Consider the following 24,440-nt stretch of genomic DNA (forward strand, 5'->3'; position numbering starts at 1 on the left):
GCTTTAGCAACATTTTCCCCAGATCTTATTAAGTACATCTCCATAGGGCCCTGCAGGGTGTTTGACAAGCATAAGATTAAATGTACAGAACTTCTCCCTTCCTGTACTTACACTTCGTTTGTTCCATTCACATCACTGGATGCATTTCACCAGTTAGGGTGAGAGCAGAGCAGAGTCCCCAGTGTGTTCCTCGGGTGGTTTTTCCTTACAGCTTATTAATGCACAGTAGGAGAATAATTTTTTCAGTAAGTGCTGGTAGAAGGATTAGATATCCCATGCAATCATCCATTTGCACTGAGCTGCAAAGTCCTTGTGTTAGAGAAATTAGAATAATGAACTCAAGAGCGTTCTGAATCCCTGCAGCATTGTGGCCCTCACTCCGACCCAGTGGTTTTGTCTCTGTTGAGCTACAGGAGCAAATCCAGCCCTGTTCTGTAGGCTCAGAGGTTAAATTCCCAGCGGAATGTTTCCAGTAAGGGCCACTCCTGTGCTTGCTCCATCCTGCATCAGCTCCACTTGCTTATCCCACAGCTGCTTCCACTGACCTTCTCTCTCTTTAGCCAGGTGAACAATAGCAGAGCCAGGTCCAGGTTTTGACAGCTTTTGTTGCCATCAGCAAAGCAAGCAAATGGAAAATGCATTTAGCCAAATCACCACTCCTATCTTAATTTTGTCTGAGATTAATTAAAATGGAACTATCTTTCCTCTACTAAAGCTCGTAAAGGTGGAAAGTATATAATTTGTTCTTGTTCATTTGTGAAGGAAGGAAGGAAAAACCTCGCCAGTTAAATGCAAGGTATGGAGCAGTGAACCTGTTGTTACGATGTATGAGATCAGTGATACGTTCACAAAGAAGCTACAATAACTAACGCATTATAGAAATGGGATGTAATCTGGAAGTGAAATAAGTAGATTTGTGTGTCTGATTACCCCTATCCTTTGGAAAGAGCACTGCTTTTTTCATTTTCTGGAATGTTTACCTCCATTTACCTTGACTTTTTTTGTTTCACAAATTCAGTTTCTGAGTTTTAAAACTGAGGGGAAATCTGTTAAATGGTAAAGCAGAAAATTTCTGTACAATACTAAGAAATTAAGTGTGGGTATCAAATTTTCTGATAAGAATACCAACTTTCCCAAACTACTCAGAGGTCTAACTGGAATCGTTCTTCCAGTTTAAAGTGATGGCCAACAGCCTAAGAAAAAGAACTTGGACAGAGCAACACAGGGCCCTTCATTTCATACAGACAAAATAAAATTGAAAACATCATTCCATCTGAAATCCTCCTAGAGCTGGAGGCACGTGCTTGGCCTCCACCCCAGCAAACACTGAATTCTTACTCTAGACGACCAGACCAGCCAGGGAACTATATTCAATGCTGTGCTGTTGTCAGCACTCTCAGAGTATTTACTCTTGTATAAAATTACAGTGAAGAATCATCCCAGTGATTCCCAGATTCTTTATTCAGCTGCTTCAAGGCAGAAGATACCAGCTCCCAGATCCTTCAGAAGGCCTAAGGCACTTCTTGGGATTGAAAAACAAAGGTGTGCAGCACTGTGTCAGGAAGGAATCAGACCCGTCTGTCATAGTTTTCCATAGGTATCCCATTATCATGACATCACGCAATGAACTGATGGAATTAGGACAGCCGGAAAACCATGGGTCCTATGGAAAACAATGACAGTATCAAAACTGAATTCACTCTTTACAGCATATTTGTTGAGATGGTAGGCTTAAAAACATCAAAACAAGAAGTGTATGGTTATAAAGTAACTTGGAATGCATTTAAACTTAGGAATTGGATTATCTCTGGACATAAGAACAGTGGAATTGTGGAACAGTCTTCCAACAGAAGCAGGCAGGTCAAAAAAAGAAGTTGTCTTAAGATCTTGGTGGCTGGCTTGTGAAAGAGTTGATGTGTCAGGGCTGCCTGGTATAAACAAGGATGGGACCTGATAGTTCAGGAGGTTCCTACATTAAGGGATTATTATAGCAATAAACAGACTTTGCTTACTGTAGGTCTGGTAATTAGTCTTTTTCCACACTGAGTGACTCCTTAAGGTCAGTTCTTGACCTTCTCATTGTCTGTGAATATTATTTTCCCACAGAAGCAGTTTTACTATGTCACTGAGCCCATTTCTGCCCTGTGCAAAGAGACCTGGGGCGTAACAAGGTCTTGCACAAAAGCAAATTTCAGAATAAGCCTCTAAATATAACCTATATGTCTAAACACCAAGCTCTACCAAGTAAATGGGGCTGTACCCATTAGCCTCAGAGAGAACTGAACCTCTGAACCACAGTAAAATTAATCACAGGGTATTATGCAAAGAGCAGCAAGAGATATTGTCTCAAATACGTCCCAAATACTGTGAAATGCTTCAGAATCACATGGAATGCTTCCTTACTATGGTGGAATAGACTAGGACATTGCTTGACACTCTGACTTATCTGCTAATCATTTTGGATGGCAAAGGTCTGGATGAACTCATAAGCAGTATCTTCTGGCTGGTGCATGAAAGCAGTAATTAAACAGTTAATTTATGTAAATACAAATTTTGTCAGGTCAAAAACACTGACATATACATCTTTCTTAATACATACTGAGGGCCTCCTTTCCCCTGATAACCAAAGAGGTTATCATAATGACTACAGCCCAAGGCAATGTTCTGGGATCCTCATGCACCAGTGATGTTGTGAAGGGACCACCAATCCCAATAGCCATAGTCTGCCTAATTTACAAACTTCATTTCTGTTTGAGAGGAAGACATGTTCTTTTAGAAGACATAAAAGCTATAACATCTGCTTTCCTAACTCTTTAATCCACTCCCAAGTTTGAAAACTTCAGCACTCAAGAAGAGCTAATGACAAAGCTAAATGTGCAGCCTTAATTATACTTCAAATGGATCATATTCTACACATTTAATTTTCCAAAGGCCAGTTTTATTCTCTAGTTCTGTAACTTGTAGTGTTTTGAGCTAGAAAGTTTCTTAAGCACTACTCAGTTGGGCTTTAAGTTCGATGATGCCTCAACTATGGATATTTGCCATTACACTGCATACTTCCGTTGCAGCTCCTTTTAATTAAAACAGATTATTTCTTCCAGCTGTGCTACTAAATCTGTTTTCTCTCAGCACTTGGGCCAGAAATTTTATTGCCACTCTTGCTGCAATTGCCTGCTAGCCTTCACTAGCTTGTATCGATCTGACACAATCCACATTTATAGATGCCTTCTGAATCTTTGTTTGAATTCAATCTAAAATGAAGTCGATTTGGCCACATCTTCTTTCCTCCAACACACCCTTAAACAATATAAAAATAGCTTCAGCTCTTCTACAGCTCAGATTTCTCTCTGCGGCAGACTTAATATTAGTGCACTGTCACACATTTCCAGGGTCAAGCCCCTGCAGCACAGCTGAACAGAATAACAAATACCATGAGACAAAAAAAAAAAAAAAATCATAGTTACAGCTACAACTGCTCATTGCTAGTGTATATCTGGTGCTGCTTATTTGCTGGTCCCAGTCTTCTATCCTATCCCAGCCATCTTGGCCATCTGCATACGTAACAAGAGCAGTCACCCCAAATACTTTGCTACTGTAGCTGCTGTGATGAACCCTGAGCTGCATGCTCTATATCACATCTCAGAAGTGGCTAGCTTGCTTTATAAGCTGCTTGCTTTCCTCCCCATTTGTCTTCAAGGGATAAACATGCAACTGGTTAACTGCAGGATAGAGAGGTATTATGGCTTGTTATCAAATGCCCTCAGGCTTTTTGACTAGTGTTGCTGCTTTACCATAGCTTTCAGAAGTGTCAGCCATGTACATTGAATCTGCAGGCACAGTAGAAGACTGGAAATCAGCAGACATTTGCCAGTGGTCCACTTTACAACCTTAGCTAGTTACTTCTACTTACTCAATTTTCATTTCCAATTCTGCCCTTTGTTGACTTCACTTTGAAGAGAATAAAGTCTAGGACAGATACAGTACAACGTGACCAGCACTTTCTTGAAGTTACAGATGTGAATGCAGTATAAATAAAGAAGGAACAACAGAACTAATCTTCTGTCCTCTCTGTAGCATTAGTTCACTTAAATCAAGAACTGTTGTGGCCAAATGCTATTCAGGTGTGATGTATCCAGCCTATGCTCATTACCTACAGATTAGCCTACACTGCAAAGAATAATCTAAACTCAAAGTACTTTAGCTTCTGGGGCTCTGGCCAACAGTAGTGGAACACAATTAGTACTTCTCAAGAGACCTTCAGTGCTGTGCAATGATCAGTTCACTCAAGGCATGTTACTGGATAATAAGAAAGATTTATGGACTGTTAAGAGAGATAAATATATTAGCTTTCTGCAGCCAATTTGTAGCTTAGCATCTTATAACCATCTGGACTTTGACAGTGACAAATCTAACATGACTTCGCTGCCTTGCATCCATTTCCTTTTCCAGTTCCTCACAGAGATGACGGATTGCCAAGCCAACCTCTGAGGCATGCTGGCTTCCCTGGCTGACCCGGGAAACGAGCGCACTGAAAAAATGATTAAGCTTTTGGCCACACTGGCATTTATGGAAGACATCATTTGTCTCTGAGCCCCAAATGCTGAGGCCATCCATTCTATAGGGTTAAGCAAATAACCAACTGGCAAACTAAGAATTGTTCTTAAACAACTTCCAGCTGAAAGGCCAGCAGGTAAACAACCGAATGCTAATTTGTACCAGCAACTTTGGTCTGTCCATTCAGCAGTTTTTCCCAGCTCATACACATTCCTGATGGAAGACAAAGACTGCTAGCATACCACTGTCAACAACTCAACTACCTAAAATCATCTTCTGTTTAGAAAGAAAATGTTTGTAAGTGTTAATATTTAAGGATAAGAGTAACAGTCCATTTGTTCTACAGCAAGACCATTCAGTCCATAATGACAAAAATGCTTTATGAAGTTGTCCTGCAAAAACCTGGGTCAAAAAGACTCTGTACCTGTCTGCTGTCAGCTGTGGGTTCCCCAGCCTGTGTCAGGTTGATTTGCTCATTTTACATGGGTTCTCCCTGCTGGCCTCTCACATTCTGTTTCTGCACCGAGGCAGACTGGGAGGCAGTGGACTGCGGGGTGCATTAGCCACCACCAACCTGACAAGAGAAGTGCTAATGCATACTTCCACCCCTGAATGACACCATACTCAGTACTGAAAACATAACCACTGCATATTCAGGGCAACCACAACTAAGGCAAAGCTTTTGCCAAATGAAACCGCAGGGTGCAGCGGAAAATGGAAATTGGCAGCGAGCTAGAAGGAGAGAGACTGACACCAAAAACAAGAGGAGAAAAATAGGACTGTTTCCTGGCAACAGAGTGGGATGCAGTGGTCTGTTAGCTGGGAGCCCTGCTAGTGTAATTGCTTATGTGCAGTCTGGACCATCCCACCCCTGTTTAGAGAGGTCTTGTGTATGTTGTAAACACATTATCCTAGAGCACATGCTGGTGATGTTTCTGCTTGGCAAAGGAGAAATTTATATCTGCTTCATGCAGTAACACACTGCCTACAACATCATTTTGCAATAATTGGAATTCCAGAAATAGCAGTGCAGACAGTTAAGGCCCTGTTGTGTGAGGGGTTTTATGAAGAACAAACCCCATGGAAAGTCACCTTTGTTATGGGTTCATATGACTAAACGTATCTTCATGTTTTTCAAAAGAGAAACGCAAACAAAATAAGAGATACTCAAGTCAGATTTGAAAACAGATGCTTCCCCTTGAGTAGGAAACCACCTAATCAGCTTGTTCAGAGATAACCAGGTGAGGAGAAGCAGTCAGAAATTGAAGATAGTCCCTGTGCATTTGTTAATCCAAAGTCTTATTTCCTCACTTGCTTTGCTAAGCCTCTGACTTAATTTGTGCAAAGGAAATCCTTCACTGCCTCACGCCATCCTGTGCTTTCTGTTCGCTGTGCTTTCTGCTTACTGTCAGAAACAGAGCTGGCACATTGCTCCAGATGTCTGTCCTTTACAGTACTTCTAGGGCAGCATGGGGAATGTGCACACAAAAAAATGCAAACTATTTCAAGATCCTGTCCTTCACCTTGATAGGTGCATCTGGAACTTCAGATAAAGTTTCTAATTTTACAAGAGAAAGCCAGGCAGCCAGCAAAACCCACTTTGCATATGCTGTTTGTAGTTATAGTGCAGTACAGTAGCTCACAGGTCATTGCTGGGCTTCCTGTTTCTCTCTGTATGTTCGTTCTTAGAATCATAAATGTTGGAAAAGACCTCTAAGATCATCCAGTCCAACCATCATCTACCACCAATATTGCCCACTAAACCATGTCCTTCATTCTCGCTGCTGACTATCTGAAATACTATGTTTCTGATTCAATGCCCCTTACTTCAGCTCACCAGTGAATATCATGCTGGTGTTCCACAACAAACCAAAGGGATGTTTAGCCTAGTGTATTTTCTCCAGTGGTGGCCAATACCAGACACCAGTGGCTTCATACCTGAAGAGAGAAATATTTATATACTTTCCTTCAAACATTTTGGGATCAAAATTTCTGTACAAAGACACTATCTGGCACATCATAACCCATGCTCAACTTTTCTGTGTTTTATATCTTGTACACTTGCCCTGTACACTTCCAGCATCGGCAATAGCAACAAATAGCTCTGACATTCAGCTTTCAGTTGTGTGAAGTACTTGAGATGACCACAGATCTGTTCAGACAAGTGTCTTTTCCTTCCCTTATTGCCTGACGACTACTTGCATATGCAAAATTATGATCCTTCTTTCTCTAATCAATTTTGAAAACATACCGCTCATAGAAATAAAAACTCAGGACACCTGATCTGGAAAATTAATTCTATTTGATGTGGTTTCAGCAAGCTATTTGTATGACTTCTGCACTGTCACTTTATCAGTTTCTTCTTTCTGAGCTGTACCTGCTGCTAAGAGAATTGCAAATAGAGCAAAACAATTTCAGAGCTTCTATTCACAGGGAGGAGTCATTAACATTTTTTTCCTGGCAAATGTTATCAGAAATAATATGGTTGTAAATTTTCCAGTAGGTTGATATGAAATGTGTTATTTACCAATATGCACATCCCTGTTGTAGTTGGCAGGATTTTGATCCACAGATTACTGTGACCCCAATAAATACCCACCAGACTCCAGGACTCAGCTTTTTTCCATTTCTAAAGCATTTTCAGATTACACAAAATGCTGAGTTCTGGACGGTTTACTCCTGAGCCCAGATTTTCATTGTTCATCCCTTAAGAATAACAATCCCACATAACTTTTTCTACTTATAATCTCAATGAGAGTGCCAAAATTTTGATAACTTTATAATTCTTTCATTAAAAGATTTTGCCTTTCAAAATGGTGCAGATAATTCTGAGGTTTTGAACGGTAAGGACTGATCTACATTTGAAATCTGGGTTAAGTTATGTATGGGAACTGCTGAGTCATGGCCTGAACCACTGATTGAGCACCTGGAGGAAAGACCCAGTCAGCCCTGGGAGCACAGGTGAAGGCAATTCACCTGTGCGACCAGAAGGGGTGGAGCCAGGCTCCACCCCTCTTAGGCCTCATTTAAGGGCTGACTGCCCCTGAGGAAGGATCTCTTCCTGGAGATCCCTCCTTGGTGGGAGCCTTTCCCTGTGAGCCCAAAATCTTCTGATCTGGGTGAGCGCTGTATTTTCCTTCCACCTTTTTGTAACGCTATTTCCATTGTGTTAGTCTTTCTGACTGCTACAAGTTAGAATACCATAGGGTGCAAATATAAAATATAACAGCTACTCCTAAAGTAATCTGTGTGCAGAAAATTTTTCTGGTATAATTATAATTAAGAGGTAGGTTAAATATATCAAGCTGAAGTCAAACTATGAAATAGAAGTCTGTATAAGTAGTGTGAGTGTCATGGTTTTGTGATTTTCGGTTATTAGCATTCCACATCATAACATCATGTAGTGGACATACCTAGTTCTCAGAAGAGAAGGACTACTACAGTCCCCACGGTACTTTGCTCCTTTGTTACCATTTTCCAGCCGGAGGGAAAAGATAGAAGCTCACAGTATAAAAACTTGCAGATCACGAGACCTCGTCCCTTTTTTCCGCTGTCTCTCGTCTTGGCAGCACCTCGCTCTCCAGCCATCTTATCGTCGGTAGTAGAGTAAGGCCTACCTTGATTTTGGGACATTCTCTCTCACTGTATTGGATTTATCAGCTTAAATTGTAATTATATTGTATTATAGTGTGTTGTTTTGCATTCCGATATCTTATTTAGTAAATTAGTTTGTTGCCGCTGTTCTTTGCTCTCAGGGCCATATCCCTACCCTTTTCCCCTTTCCCCTTTTCCCGGGACGTGGGCCCTTGGGTCCCCCGTCCCTTTTGTCACGGAATCGGGTCTAACGCCTGTAAACTGTTGATAGTGAGTTACTCAGGAATTTCTTAAAAGCCATTCCAAAGTAATTCCACATCTGTATCCCAAATCTAAATTAGTTCTATCACCAGGAGATGGGTAACATGGCTAATATACCCAGCTGAGAAGCAGAGCACCAAATTAACTCAGCAGTGTTGTTTTCAGTATCAAACCATGCTCATTTAAAGCTCAGGTATTCATACGCAGTACTCCAGGAAGGCATACAGTCAATTGAACACGAGCAGGCACAAACACCAAAGCTGTTAAAACATAGTGGTCTTCTCAGCTGGAAGGTTACTGCACCCATGTGCAAGGCATGGCGGTTGGGCTCTTATTTTGCCACACTTCTACAGCTGGGGCAGGTGAATACAACTACTACTACTCTGGAGAAAAGCTGTTTTGCTTCTGTTTGCAGTCTGCCCTGCACAAGGTACCAGACATCAAGCATTCTGGATCCTAACACCAGAATTTCCTCACGTGGCTTCTGTCGCTGTTAGTGGTCAATGGTGTGAATCCATTTTATTTTGCATTTCTCTGATCAAGATCGCATGCACACACTACCAGTTGACTGCCTCTCAGTAGAGAGGGGTCTGCAGGAAGATAATGAATTGCTAAATTACAGTGAAGAACTCCCTAGTGCTTTACAATCCAAGCATATGTACACAATGGATCCAAATACTTGGCACACATTTATATCAGAAGTGACAGACTTAAATGGTGTCTAATGAGAAGTGTTTTTAGCTTTTTTTTCCAGGAGAATTTTAAATGCCTGCCTCTTCCTGGTGCTAATTTTCCTTCTCCAATTTTCTTAACTAGCAGTCAGTTTCTAGATATAAAACTGGACAACAGAATTATTTAGGGCTTAAAATTCTGAATGCCGCCTAAGCAATACTAGGATATGATCTACTGATTTGTTTTGAATTATAAAGCCATAAACCTTTCTTGCAACCATAATTTTGTTCAAAATCCACTGGTCTGGCTGTAACAATTTTAATAATTGTTATTATTTTTAAAAGAAATGAGGTGACCTGGAAGAAGTGAACATTTTCATGATCTGTTCTGAGGCTACTGACCCATACGCATCTCAGTTCTACAAACTTCGTCCTTTGATCCTAACTCTCAAACAATAAAAGAAAGATGGGAAACAAAATACATCTAAATTTTAATACCAGTAACAGCCCTGCAGATGAACAAACTGAAAGAAGGGAGTTCAAACACATCTTCCCCAACTAATGCTGACTCTACCAATTTCTGCAGCTGTTAACAGATCCGTCTAATTTTGCATCCAAACAGATGGACTTTTGAGGCATCAATTAATGTTCTGATGTGGGAAGAAACTATTTTAATAATTAGAGTTAGTTCTAGCAATAATTCCTTCAAGTCAAAAAGCTTAAAATTGTGTCCAGCTTCTCTTCAGTTACTCTTTATGAATGTTCAAACACAGCTTCAGTTTCTAAGTCTATTGATAGCTACTCTCTCTAATTATTTTTATTTTCTTTTGGGATAACAGACTGTCAGTTTTGATCTATTGGTATTGATTAATCACACCTCACAAGAATTGCTTGCAGCATAGAATTTCTACCTGATATTTGGTTGCTAATAAACTAGGCTGCTTTGTTTAGCAATAGGGATCAGTATATTAGTTTAGAAAAAGAAATAAATGACTGCTAGTTCTAAAGCATTGCTTTTCAACTCTGCTTAGTGTGTGAACAGCCTTGTTTTCCTCAGTGATTAGACTTCACAAGAAGCACTGGAATCATACTAGACTACTTATCTTTGCAACTCACCAGGCGCAAGGACATCTTCCTCAGATTTTTCACATAGTGTTTTAGAAATTGCTCATTGTGGCCTATTAAGCAATGGAAGTTTGCCAAATTGGGGAAAAACAGCTGAAAGTCAGCCAAAAGTTTCTGTGATGGAGCTGATGATGGAAAAATGGGGACAAAGTAAGGGGTCAAAGACCACCAGAGGCTGCTACCCCATATGCCCAGAGGGACATTAGCATATATTGAGTTCTTGGAAAAGAATGAATATGTATGCCAATGTACTGCATATGTATGTCCTAACTGTTTAAATGTAGAACCTGATCTCTGAGAAAGTACACTTGTTTGTTAAGTCGCCTGGAATGTATTGTGAGGAATAAAGGAACTACATTGGAGTTGAAGTGTTTTATTCCCAGATTTCAGATGACACTTCCGTCAATAAATATTTGATGGCCCTTATCCAAACTTCACACAACAAATAAATACCCCATAAATTACTAAGAAATCATTTGGGAGAAAAACTCACTTGTAAATATAAAAGCTAATATGCTTTGGAGCTACAATACTGTAAAATGAATCCCTCTGAAATACAATAGCTAGAAGATCTTTGAAAACCTCTCAAACCACAATAAAGGGAGCAGCAAATTAGCATCAATGTTAGGCAGCCAGACTAACAATTCAGCATCTTAAGACAGTATCCCAAGACAAAGAAGCATTTGGTTGGGCTCATAAAGCATGCTGCATGACTTGTCATGCACAACATACCCACCACTATCTCCTCCACTGGCTCAGCAAGCAAAACAGTGCAAGTAAAGTAACAAAACACTGTTTAAATCTTAATTATGGACAATCCACTAGAACAAAGGATGAACAGCAGGTAGAAGTAATTTCAAACTTCCATGGGCTGGCTAAAACAAAAGGTCTGCACTCTTGCAAGACAAAACAGTCTGTTCAGTTAATTAGATAGTAATGCTAGGTATATATTCCTTAGCTGACTTCTCTGGGCTCTTGCAACATGTTACTTTCCTCTCATACACATTCCTGTATCCCTCATGTTCTGTTGCAGAAGAATAGTTTCCATACAACCCATGCAACAGATAGTTTAAAAAAAAGAAGTGTTCTCCCTGATTGTAGATGACTGATACATACCTGCAAGTATGTATTATTATCTGAGCCCATAGAGCAGCTGCAAAAGTGACCCATCAAACCTATCTGAAGGATTTAATTATGCCAATAAATGCACACAGTTGCATCATTACAGACCACCGGCCAAACCAAAGTACAGCATTTCCAGCAGTGTTCTGCCTTTAAGGGCACAGTTACACAAGATATACAATTGCATTGACAGTAATTAGAGCACAATTACTCTTCCAGCTCTTAAAATTACATAAAATTATCAGCAGGTGAAAAAATACTAGAGACTAGAGTCCAACCCAGTTTTGCATCTTCTGACATAAAAGTCATTTAAGCACTATGACCTGTAAACTGAGCACAATGAAGGCCCAATTTACTCATCACTGAACACACAGCAGCATTCCAACCTAGTTTTACCACTCAGTAAAGACTCTGCCACCTATTAACACAGAAAATAAAAAAAAATAAAGATAAAAGTGCTCTGACATTCAAGAGCACTGGGTACACAAAATAGTAACATTAAAAAGTCATACTGGCTAGTGAAAAAACAATAAACAAGGCATTTTTGGCAGAATTCCATAGGAATTCTTTGCAGTAGATGAATATAACAATCGTGTAAGTATGAACTGGAGTTATCAAAAGTTACATGCCCAGCAGCTTGGAAAGCACTTTAAAGGGTACGAAGCTGTGACTCCCGGAGGACAGGCAGAGGAATGCAGTGAGACTGGGAAGCCTTTCCTCACAGCCTCTGCAATGAAAATATCGAGACCTTCGCTGCTCTAATAAAATTCCTGCAATGGAAATGCTGTAAACTCAAGCCATTGGGAAATCAAGGTCTAGAAAAGCACCTTCCCGCATCTGAGCCCCGGAATGTTTATTTCAGTTTTCTCCCATCAAATTGCTGTGTCCTTCTAATTGGTGCCCAGCTCCTTGTAGAATTACAAATCCATAAAAATCTTATTGAAAATAAACGATTCTGAGCCAAGCTTACTAATGACTTGGAGGTTTCAGGTAATTATTTCATAAGCTCCAATAAATGCATGGCATCATTATGTGCAGCAGCACAAGTTGGGAGGCTGGCAAACTAACAAAACCCTTAGCTCAGGGGTGCTGTTACTTCAGAAGTCATTCAGCAGGAGGAAGGAGGATTAAGATGATACAGGGAATGAAATAATGCAGTTGAGATCTTGCCAGATCAACCCAATCTTATTTTTGAGGGTTTTCTCAATCCCTTTCTATTTAAACCTGGTTGGTCTTCTTCCAAGTAAGCAATCTGCTACATAATTGAAGGATTTCAAATGCTATTGCTTATTCACAAGCCCCATTTATCTCATTGGACCACTGCAGATTTCTTCAAGTATTCACCAAGCACTAGGCATCAACTTTTTGCTAGTAGTCTCGTTTAAGTAGGCATAAAAAGAGACAATTTGTGTTTCTGTTATTTTTGTTCACCTTTTCTCCTGATGTTATTCCTCATCCACCATTGCCTCAGCTTAACTTTGTTATTACCTTTGGTTTCTCCTTATCCCTCAGAACCAGTTCAGTGAATCTCATCTCCTGGTCTTCCACATTACCACTTTTCCCCTCCTTCTCAGTTGCCAAACTGTCCACCCTATCATCAAAACTTCCTAGTCCAAATACTACCACTACAATTCTTTGCTCCAGCAAATTGCAGGAATTCTTTGATGAAACCTTACTACCCTACATAGGATTTATGGTCAGGCTGCAAAAGAGTGTTCTAAGCCAAAAACAACATTGGTACAAAAGCTTACTTGAGGTAATTGTGATGATTGGTCCATGTGGGAAATTAGATAGTGCTGAGGACATGAATCAATTATGCACTGGCATTAGTTTCTAATGTCATAGCAAAAATTGCTACTCATCAGCCTTTTCTCCTTGCTTTCAAGAAGGAAATCTTGAACGCTGAGAAGTTGCTGTTAAATTCTGTCAGCAATACATAGTGCATGCTGTGCTTGGGGGCTTTATATTCAATCATCAGAACCCCCCACTGTCAGATACTGAAGTCAGCAATACTAGAATTCACATTACTTGGAGTCAATGGAGTAAGCCGAAGGTACTGTCTGCTATAAAACACCTCTGCTATCAAAGGAAAACAAAACAAGCATGGGAAAGTCTTGCTGCTTAGTGGCGGTGCTTGGGCTGAGCTGGCTCAGGAGGACTGGCCCCATGCAGGGACGCAATGCTGCAGATGGAGGGTGAAGGGAAGGGGACAAGCACACAGTGTTCTGCTATGACCAACTCACAGCACAAATCTGAAGAGCTAAAGCGTAACAGCACAGGATTCTGCTAAATGAAAGATAAAAGTCATTGCTCTTTCCATATCCTCTTGGTTGACGTCTTTTACCTCCCATTAGGTGATAATCTTCAAGTGTTGTGCCTGTACTTATCCAGCATGCAGCTCAAGGAGACCCCAATCTCAGTGGTTTCTTTGAGCAAAAATGCACTGCACCATAAGGCTTCCTAACATGTGCTTTAAACTATACAGCGTACAACAAGCAAACAAAAGAACATTCAGATTCAGTCTGTTGCCAAATGACTCATTCGTGTTCGGGTAACTCAACTCACCACCATGTGGGCAGCTTCTAAAAACATTTTGCAAACAGTATTTTCATCAGTGCAAGATAAAACAAGCAAAAAGAAAACAGTCAAGTACCAAACTGAAGGAAAAGGCCAGAGCTTCCAATTCTGAATCAGAAATGAAATAGGCATCTCTCTTGTCTTCAAGGCCAACTAGAGTTTTCATTAGTTGAAGTGCAAATACTCACTGTTGAATCAACTGTAAGTACACAGGTCATGATTTTACACAACCCACGGCTGGCTTTAGCCAACTCAAAAGGCACCTGACCCTATTTAAATGCAAAGAATACCAATTAACAGGTCGAGGCCAAGTGCTTTACTTTTTATTCCTAAAAGAGTTATCTCAGTCTCTTTACAGGTTCTTACAGCTGTTAAGGAGATATATAAATATTTTTCCTTCTTAAGTAACACAAATTTCACAGGCTAAGAACTCTTTTACTCAATTCGAAAACTTTCTTCAATCGTGCACTTTCCAACTCTTCAAGACAACCACAGGCATGCCACTTCTTCAGATTTAATTACTTCCATTTATTTATCAGTGAGCCTCATAAAGAGCAGTTAGGCTTAGTTGGTGTTAGCAGAACGTCTCACAGATGGTAGCACCAAGGGTGAAGAATAAAGCAGATATGTGCTCCTCTAATGAAAAAAACAGTTAATTTAAACTGAATCTATAAATATAGATTCTTACGTAAGTATAGACATAATTCCATATAAATATGATATGCAAATTAGAGCTCATTTTTCACACATCCGTGCTGTTTAGGCTAAAGTGCAAGGAAAATAGATGAGATACTTTACTGTTCAATGAAAGCGTGGGAGAGAGCAGCATCATATTCTCTCCCAGCCCAGCTGATACTCTGAAACTAAGGACCCACCACAGAATCTCCACTGCATCCAGTTTACTACAAGGACTTGAAGCCTTTTTTGCTACAGCCTAGATGAAAGCCTTAGTCACTCTGCTCACATCTGTCTTAAGGTAAATTAAGATGTTTTCTCCTTTCTTGTTATTAAAAATCCCCCTACTGTCACAAGTTATATGTGATCTTAAAGAAAACTGCCTGGAGGGAGCTGACCTTTGAACAGCCACTTAGATGCTTGCCATAGCATCCTGAAATCTGTCAGCACAACTGCATTATAAATGAGCAACAAACACTCAGAAATAATAAAGCACATTTCAAGAAAGCTTGGCTAATAAAACCACACTCTCCTCAAACTGATGCTGTTGTTGGAGTTCTGACAGCATTCTGGAATAAGCATCCAAGCTCTGTCTGATTCCCAAAAGAGAAATGCCCTTCTACCTGAACAGCAATCACAGTTTAGTTATGAGTACCACCCTCAAGGAAGCTTGGCTTTATGCTGTCAGCAAAGAGGAGTCAAATATTTAAACGTGTCATGCAGTCACATGATTTACTGACTTCACACAAAACATTTATACAATACCACATCCCGAGAGCACATGTGGGTCATGTCTAGATTCAACTTATCTGGCTTTGACATGTCTACAACCTTATGGACATCGATAAAACAGTTCTATTTTCCTCCATCAGTAAAAATCTCATGTGTTTCACACAAGTGTGATCTGTCTGTATTAGTACTATTTGGAAGGAAATACACTGGGTCTATTTTTCCATATGACTACCTGAATGTAAAAATCCTATAATTTTGTTCCTGCCTCTTCTTCAATAAAAGCATCATGCTTTAATTATTACATCAGGAGCACTTTTTTGGACTGTCTAAATGTGACACATATCCTTTCATCCTTTTCAACGAACATGAAAGGAGAAAAGAGTATACTACACAAACGTCAAGTGTTTTCAGCATGTAAAACAGCAAGCTCAATGTCCAAAAACCAAAAAAGTTGCAAAGTGCATTAATAACCATCTCTACTAAGCATCACCCAAAACAGAAGACACTGAAGCGGGGAAATAAGAGTCTTTCATCAAAACCTATTAACCACCATTGATATCAGGAGATCTGCATGACAGACATCCAACTTCCAGTGTTGGCATGGTTTGAGGTAAGTCAGTACAAGTGCTAAATTGCTGTCTTGACACTTTTTTGTTATCTATTTCTGTAGCAGATTTCCAAAAAAACATTATAGGATTGAGCAATTAAGAAATGATCACAGGTATTGGTTCAGCAATAAGATATTACATACCAGTTCTGTTCTTTTAGCTTGTAAGGAAATTTATACACGTGCACAGAGATTAAACAAAGAGAGTGTGTTTTCTCATTAATTTTTATGACAGCACTGCTTTGTTCCTTGCATTCAGGGGTGTTACAGAGAGAAGGTTGCTAGATCAAGTGTAAAGATGACAACATTATGATTTCCAGAACATCCAACATCACATTACTAGTTGTCTTACAGTATTGTGTAGGAGTATCTACTGGCTTTATACAATGCAAAGAAGGAACAAAGACGGTCCTTAACCCAGCACAAGAGCGCACTTAAGATGTCAAACTGCATAAGGATGTCTTATCTGATAAGTTCCAACATAAGAATGTCAACAGACTCCAGGCTTAACAGACCTATCTGTAACAAAGCAGATGGGCAGATAAAAGGCAGCACACTCCTGGTGTGGAGGCAAAACTCAGAAGAGTCATAATTTCTGGGAAAACACTCTAACCAGTACTCAAGTGACAACAGAGGGGTGGCTTCCCCAACAGCAGCACTACAGAAAATCTCTAGGCTGAGCTGCCTTGTTGCAGCTTTCCTAACTGAGGGAAAGGCAAGAGCAGCTCTTGAATCCAGTGGAGCTGGCAGTTCTGGGGCCAGCCTCTGCCACTGCAGGCTGCAAGGGGTTTGGCTCAGTCAGGACTATTCAGTCACTCATCTCAAGTGAGGTCTCACAAAGAGTTGAGAGCTACAGTGGCTGCTGAGAGCCCAGATAACACACCAAAGCCCAGCACACACTGCTGTGCATGGGGCGAGCAGTGTCAGGTGTCTGGTGAATGTATTCTGATGAAGTTGTGGTAATATTAAAGCTTGTCCATCCTCCCTACAAAGGAGTCACTGATTTGCCCTCCCTTTTGTCGAAAAGGTTTCCACAGTGAGCATATTCCCTAGGAAATTACTGCAAATTTTTGCTCAGATAGTCTGCTCATCACTGCTGCTTGAATGCTTTATCTCTGAGTCTGACTAAATAAGTAGTTTTACATCAGGAAAGATCTGCAGGAAAAGCAGATAGCAGAAGGAAAATACCGCTAGTTCTCATAAGGAATCCAAATACACACAGCGTACAGCAGAGAATTATTTTGTAGATCAATCTGCTTGAAGAGCAACTGGAGAAATCATTAAAATCACTTTTGTAGTTCTTCGAAATCCGGTGTTATTTGCATTTCAAAAGAGTAACAGTTTAACAGAGGTTACTGCAGTTCTCTTATAACCTGTGGCCACCACAACTAGTTATTCCTTGCTATCACATTGCCCCCCTCCTGACCTTGCCCCAAACCATAACGCATCTGTTTTGTCAATTAAAATTACCTTGCAAAGGTGAAGCACATTTATAGTTCTGGATTGCTTGCTAGCAAGTTGGAGTGAAGTGGCTCAGTAAAAAAGACACCTCAGAATCAGGCCACTCTTGTACCTTTCTGCTGTATTTCAGTGCTACCGTTGTATTCTCTTCAACTGAGCTGTCCAACGCCAAGCATAGTTCTGAATGAGATTGTGGCACATGCGTTCCAGGTCCTCCTCTCAGGCAGGGCAACTACTGAAAGCAAGACCCACAGCACTGTGCTGACTGCTGGGTTGTGTTTCCTAACCCTGCCAAATCTGATGGATCTCTCTGAGCTGCTGCTTCTAGCAGCAAGGAGAGGCAGTGACAGCATCAGGGAGCCCTTCCATACTGATACAAGAGACAGCACTTGCTGCTTTGAATAACGATTTCTTTTAACAGCATCTTTTTCAGACTGCAGTTTATGAATCAGGTAATCTATTGACACATACCAGAGTGCTCAGAGAGGCACAGGTGTGGAGTGAATGAAAGGTTCATTTCCAGTAGCTTTCTTAGTTCCCACAGCAGCTGCATCGCTTAGCAAGCTGCCTACAGCTGCCCTGGGGGGCTGTGCGGCTGTAGGTGGGGGCACAAGTTGTGGCCAGCCGGTTAGGTTTAAATCCAAGGTAAATGATGGATTTAAAGTTTAAAATTTATGCACATGGCATTGCCCAATTCTTTTAGCAATAAAATTTAATATCTGCTTCAAATCCGCTACTTGATGCCTTTAACCTTCAGCACTGTATTTCTTTGGGGGTTTCCAGCAGCTTGACATTTAAAAGGACCTCTGTAGCAGACTGTCTCCTGTTGCTCATTTCCCAGTGGCTGTTTAGGTCTCGGTGTCCTTCTGAGCAATTAAACCCCTGTGGGCAGCGCCTGCTGAGTGGCTCACAGCCATTCTGCAAAGCACTGAGGTGTCTGGCTCAACTGCTCCAGCAAGGCCAGATTTACCCTCCACAGCTCTATTTTAAAGACACACGTGCAGGTACCTACCTCACAGAAGCATATTAAGACTTTGCACTAGAAGGATGCAAAGGATGAAGCTAAGAGACTTGCCCGAGGTTGGAGGACAACCTGGGTACATGAGCATGAGCCTGCCAGAGTCATCTGGCAGCATGCAGAGCTCCCAGGCTGCTGAAAGAGACTGCTGTTCATGGAAAATCCCTGGCACCCAAGACGTTTCCTCCCCACCTCACAGAACAGACACAACAGCTCTGATTTAAAGCTCAGTTCCCCCTTTACAATAAGTTCCCATGCAGAAGTCTCAGGAAAGTCCCTTTTCCCCAAGTGCCTCATTGATAGCAAGCAACAGCACGGCAGTAGGTAGAGGCCATTAGAGAGCTATTACATTTAACTGCTGTGCCATCACCAACTACACACAGCAAGTAAACTCTGATACTGAAATAGATCCTGCCAACAGCTCTTTGAAGGAACTGTCAGCATCGCAGTGTCTAGACATTACCAGGCTGCCCTAAATTAGATTGCAAATGCCAGTCAGCACCACGAACTTGTATTGAAGGAGTTAAAACACTGGCTTGTCATGAAAAAGGCTTCACAACAGTCAGCCTCCAGCTGCTCTGAGCACAGCAGTGCTCAAGTTATGCTATGTTTGGGGGATCACCACCAGAAGCACAGTTTGAAAATCTGAAGAGCAGAACAGAAGCTCCACAGCTCTAGTGGCAGAGCTAATACCCTGGCCTTATCAAGGGCGAGCAGAAGGCAAACCCAACAGCTCATGGCTTGCTGCCTTCCAGCCCTTGTGAAATGAGAGCTGCCTCTCCAAGGGAGCTGCTGCAGTCACCTTCCTGTTGGCCCCAAAGGCTACCAAGGTGCACACTGTACCAGTCTAAGGACAGTCCCAGCACAGGCGCTGCTGAGGACAGGCGGAACTCACTGGGGCGATTCTGTGCCCAGTGACCTCAGGAATAGATCCTGGCTCCCCACCTTAAATCTGATACAGGTATTCAAAAGAGACAGGGCGGCATGAGGACAGCACAGGTGTGAGAAGTACTGTTGTGACAAGCATTAATTAAGACAGGAGTTGGATCCTGTGACAGAGCAGGCAGTTCCCTCGGTGCCACCAGTGGTCTCCATGCAGAAGTGGAGCCAGGAGCAGGTCCCCAGGGCAGCAGGCACGGCACAAGGACAGCTGCTGCAATGCTGGCACGGGCTCTGGGTGACACCGGCTGTCTGCGTGCAGCGAGTGGAAATTGGTAATAGCTAAATATAAGGGAGTAATTTTCTACTAAAGAATGTGTCTTGTGGTGTGATTTGCAAGGCTTTCCTGCAGCAGTCAGTGAATATATTAAAGACTTCAGACAGCTGCAGGGAATTAATAGGTACCCTAGCCAGCCAATTCTTTCCTTGTTGCAGGATCAGCTATAGCAGCTGAAGCTTAAAGATGCAGCGGTAACCGGTGCTCAGAGGACATGCCTACAAGTCAGCCCAGAGCCCTTTTGCTCAGTTTGGAAGTTCAGCAGGTGGTATGAAGCCACCAGCTACTTCATGCATTTTTTAAACCACTGAAACCACACAGAACTGCCCATCAGCACAGACCAAAAGCATTCCTGTAAGGCACTGATGTTCTTTCCTCCACTTGCAGTTTACATGATTTATTCCCCTGTAGCGTACCACTCTTGAACAGTTGGATCAACAAATGAAATTCTACAATATTTTGACTGCTTCAGTCAGAGACAGGCAGCAGCACCTTATTCCCCATATGGGAATTAGACTGCAAAACTTTACCTGCACATATATTATTCATATTGAGGTGAAGAAGCGTTTAACCTTTTAAAGAAAAGCCATACAAGAGTAGACATAAAGGAGGCAGTACAGTGTATGCCAACGATTTGCAAACTCATTCCCATAATTGTGTGCCTGCTTTGCAATAGCTCTCAAACAACAGAAGCTCACTGAAAAGCCACAGAACCTTCAGGCAGGAGGCAGCCAAGAAGAGGGTCATTCTCCCACTCTTCATCTTCCCACTCCAAATCCGCAATCCATGGAGGCCATCTGAGACAATGAAGGGCGCGGAAGCAGTGCCAATACAAATGCCTTCCAATTTCTCCTTTCATATATCGTGCAGTCATCATAGAATCATAGCATGGCTTGGGTTGGAAGGGACCTCAAGGATCATCCAGTTCCAATCCCCATGCCACAGGCAGGGTTGCCAGCCACTAGAATCCAGCACTAGATCGGGTCACCCAGGCCCCATCCAACCTGGCCTTGAACACCTCCAAGGTGTTTTCTTGTATCCTTGCCTGCTGCAAACCATGGCAGAGCAGGCAGGAACCCCATCACTGCACATTTACCACATGGCACAGAGTGTATTCATGCCACAATTCATCTTCAACTGAACGGCAATGGAAAGTTGTGTCCTGCCCCTGCTAATGGCAGACAGGGTGTGGTAGATATAAAGATGCACCAGCAGGCTAAAAGGTATTTAAAAGGTATTTTAAAATGTAAACCAGTGTACTCACAGAGCTGAAGAGCAGCCTGAAGAGATGACCAAAGTGCCTCACCAGGACAGAGAGCAGCCCCACACACGGTCCACAGCAGCAACCTCTTCCTCCTCCTGGGGGGCTCCAGTGTGCAGCATCTTCCCACTGCGCAGAGAGAAAACACCATGAAGTTCTAAACTCTTCAAACACTTTACAATGCCAGAGGTGTTCCTAGAGATAGGGGAAGGGAAATAAACTCCTTCCCATCAGATATACGTGTGTCGCAGAGCACAGCCTGGGTAAGAGATTTTTATTTATTTTCTTCATGCAAAGCATCTTTAGGCCAGAGCAACTCCTCTATCCTAGAGTAGTCATCAAGATTTATATCACGACTATGAAATTTGGAGTACAAAACTGCTCTCAGTGAAGTCTTGCCTTTGCTCTGGCTTGTCCTGGGAAGGGAGAAGGACCCTAAACAACCTCAACCACATTCTTCCCACTGGATTTCTGTGCATCTGAGCACCCATCACCTCAGCAGCTTCCATGCTTCTCTAATTTCGCTCAAGGCTTAGTCATCCAAAAGGCCCTGGGAAGGCTCAAGTGTGCGAGAAATGAAACAGAGGTCCACACTGAGGTGCCAGAACTAGAAGCTGGCAGGGAGCCACTGCAGCAGCCCTATCCAACTATCCTGGCTGGAGAGCCAACCAGCCTTGCACAGGCTCTCTTGAACTCCTTATGCTTTGCAATGAACAAGCGGCATATTTACACAACAAGAACCATTGTTGGTTCTTGCATGCTCTTCCTTGCCTTAGTTTCCTGCTCTGGATATTTGTTGCTATTTTGGTCAGAAACCTGACAAATTGAAGCTTTTTTCCTCTCAGCCCTCCTCTATTTACATTATGATTTTCCTCTAGAGGATGGAGAGCCCCTGGAAATAACCATGTTTGGTGCCTTCTGCTTTCACATACGAAAAAGCAAAAGCAAAACAAATCTTCCTATGATTTTCTTAGTAGATTAACTTCAAATGCAAAGCTTTTGTGCTTTTTTTTCTCCCTCATTATCATTATTTTTTCCTTAAGATGATTTGTTTAAACTCTCACAGCCAGAAAAATGCTATGGGAGAAACTGGAGCCACATCTACAGCTACTTCCTCATCCTACTGGGATCAGAGGTATTAAATCACAGTCTTTCAAACTGTTTTGTTGTCTTTTGTTTAAGTACAGCAAGAAACAAGACAGGACAAATTGTTACTAACAACTTAAAGCTTAAGAGAAATAACCAGTTTCCCACCATCTCCAGTGCATTAAAAATTTGGTTCTTTGTAAAGAAGAACTAGGCAGAAGTCAGCACTACTTATTACCATAGTTTCTAGGAAAAGATCACAAAAGATCCTTTTTAATATGCACAGACATACACTTAAATAAGAGAACATGCAGATGATCTTAGCAGTCTTTTCCAATCTTTATGATTCTATGCTGGGAATGATACACATGAAGTTTCTTATGTGACGTTTTTTCACAACCCCAGAGTCTGCATCTGCTACTACATTGCACCTTGCAAAAACACAACTAGCAGTGGAAGTTCAACAGCAACTGCTCTATTTATGATAACTGTCCTTTTTGGGGATGGAATGGGGAGCCTTTACTATTTTCACTATTTGTATCTTCAGTAGAAGCTTGTTTCTCCAAATGAAGTCCAGAATAAAACAACCTTACAAAGACTCGAGTGTGCAAAAAAAAAAAAAAATCCATTGTTATTTTTCTTTTTTAATAAAATTATTATTTGCTGTGCCAAGATATCCCAAAGCTTTTCAGGTTAACCTGCACTAGGGAACAGTACGTGTTCAACTGATCACAAGCAAAAGAACTCCCATATAGAATGGGCAATAAGAGGAAGAATTGATGTGGTTTACCCCTCAGAAGGTTTGTTTATAAAAAGAAGCATAGATAGATTACAAATGTACAACATTAGAAATGCAGTTAGATGGGAACTTCCATACAGTGGGATGAAAGAGAGCTTGATAGATGGAAATTTATAGGTGAAAGCACAGGCAGCTTACAGAACAGCACACCAGAGCAACTGGTGCTGCGGCTGCTCCATAGGCACCCAGCAGGAATCTGGAAATACTTCTTCAGTGATTACTCTAGCTGCTTGCTGAATGGTAACCGAGTTGCTATTCTCTGTAGGATAATAATTACCCTGGTTAAGTAAGAGTCATCTATTTACTGCTGCTTATGCAAACACTAGCTTCTTTCAGGTTAGAACAGACAAGTGAAACCCACAGGCCACATGCAGAGGTGAGTCCTGGCCACGCGGCAGTATGCAGGTACCCAAGTAGGAAAGGTCCCAGGCAGCACCGGCAGTGCCAAAGCTGCTCAGGGCACACTGGGTGCCAATGGTGCTGCAGCCTGCCCTCCTGTCTTTGCCCTGCCATCTGCAGTGTTGCTTTGGAGGATGTACAGGGGAAGAGGGAAGACACTCCTGAACGAAGTAATGCAGAAGATGCAGCTGATGTCCCAGCAATCACATCTGGAACCCCCTCTGGGGATGTAGAGGCCAAGTCTTCATCTGTGCCTGAGGGGCACCATGTTCCTACTCCCATCACTTTGCCTGATAGTGCCACTCCCATGGCTTTACAGTCTCTGGAGGAAACAAACACAGCATCTCCCTTCTCATCAGCATGCAAAGGAGGAGAAGCAGTAGCTACTGCCATGACTGAATCCTCCTGACCAGCACCGGAAAAACCTCTGATAATTCAAGATGGCATCAAGATTAACAAGGAGGACAATGATATCTTCTCTTGTATCCTACCAATCCGAACTGTTCCTTCCTGGGACAATGAAAGTGTAAGACATTATTCAGTTTTCTTCTTTTCCTTGGCAGTTGCCATAGCCACTACTTAGAGCAGCCAGTTTTATTAATCCACTTCCTGAGTTATGGTGTCTCCACAGCTAAATTTTATGGTCACTTGAAAGAAAACATTTCTATTTTTTCATAACCATTAGTCTAATCTCATTCTCCATCCCCTTTCCAGGTAGATCCCCTTTCCAGGAAGATGAAGACAATCAGAAGCAATGACACTTCTTACAGCTCTGCCTGTACCATAAGGTATAGCAGGTTTATTCACTCACAAGCTTGTCACTGGGTACGAAATGCAAGAGATAGATTTTCAAGTCCACTGATACTCCTATTGTTAAGAGAGGAGGGAATACGAGCCTTCCTTATTAAAAATGTAATAAAAAATATATAACTTTATTTCACTGCTTAAAAAAAAAAACTCTCCTCAGAATAGCAGTTCCTGCAACTTGATCCTAAAGTGAGTCCCTGTCGCTGAACAGCAGTTTTCTGTTGAAAAAGGACTGGAATCTCAATCTAATGAGCGTGTTTACAGAAAAATTACATTTTTACTCTTGAATTTTGATATTCTTCCTCTCCATCTCCTCCAGGTTAAAAAAAACAGTCTCACAAGCAAAAAATAAAACCACAATACCTGAATAAATAATGCTTCAGAAGAGAAGGGAGAAGGGAAGTAGACCAAGTGTAACAATAAACACAAGATTGTTCCAGGCCTATCAGCTTAAGCTTATACAGCACTCACGCAA

The 24,440-nt window shown here is 41.6% G+C and overlaps 1 long non-coding RNA gene across 6 annotated transcripts in view; it reads right to left on the reverse strand.

Moving 5' to 3' along the window:
* LOC110397454 overlaps positions 1-24,440 on the reverse strand; it is a 92,449-nt gene that overhangs the window by 56,122 nt on the left and 11,887 nt on the right. For all 6 annotated transcript variants that reach the window (XR_002437791.1, XR_002437792.1, XR_002437788.1 and 3 more), the window contains one exon: positions 20,878-21,003. This is a non-coding gene — a long non-coding RNA (uncharacterized LOC110397454). The remainder of the gene's footprint in view (positions 1-20,877; positions 21,004-24,440) is intronic.

Source organism: Numida meleagris, chromosome 4, assembly GCF_002078875.1.
Source record: "Numida meleagris isolate 19003 breed g44 Domestic line chromosome 4, NumMel1.0, whole genome shotgun sequence".
NCBI classification, from domain to species: Eukaryota; Metazoa; Chordata; class Aves; order Galliformes; family Numididae; genus Numida; species Numida meleagris.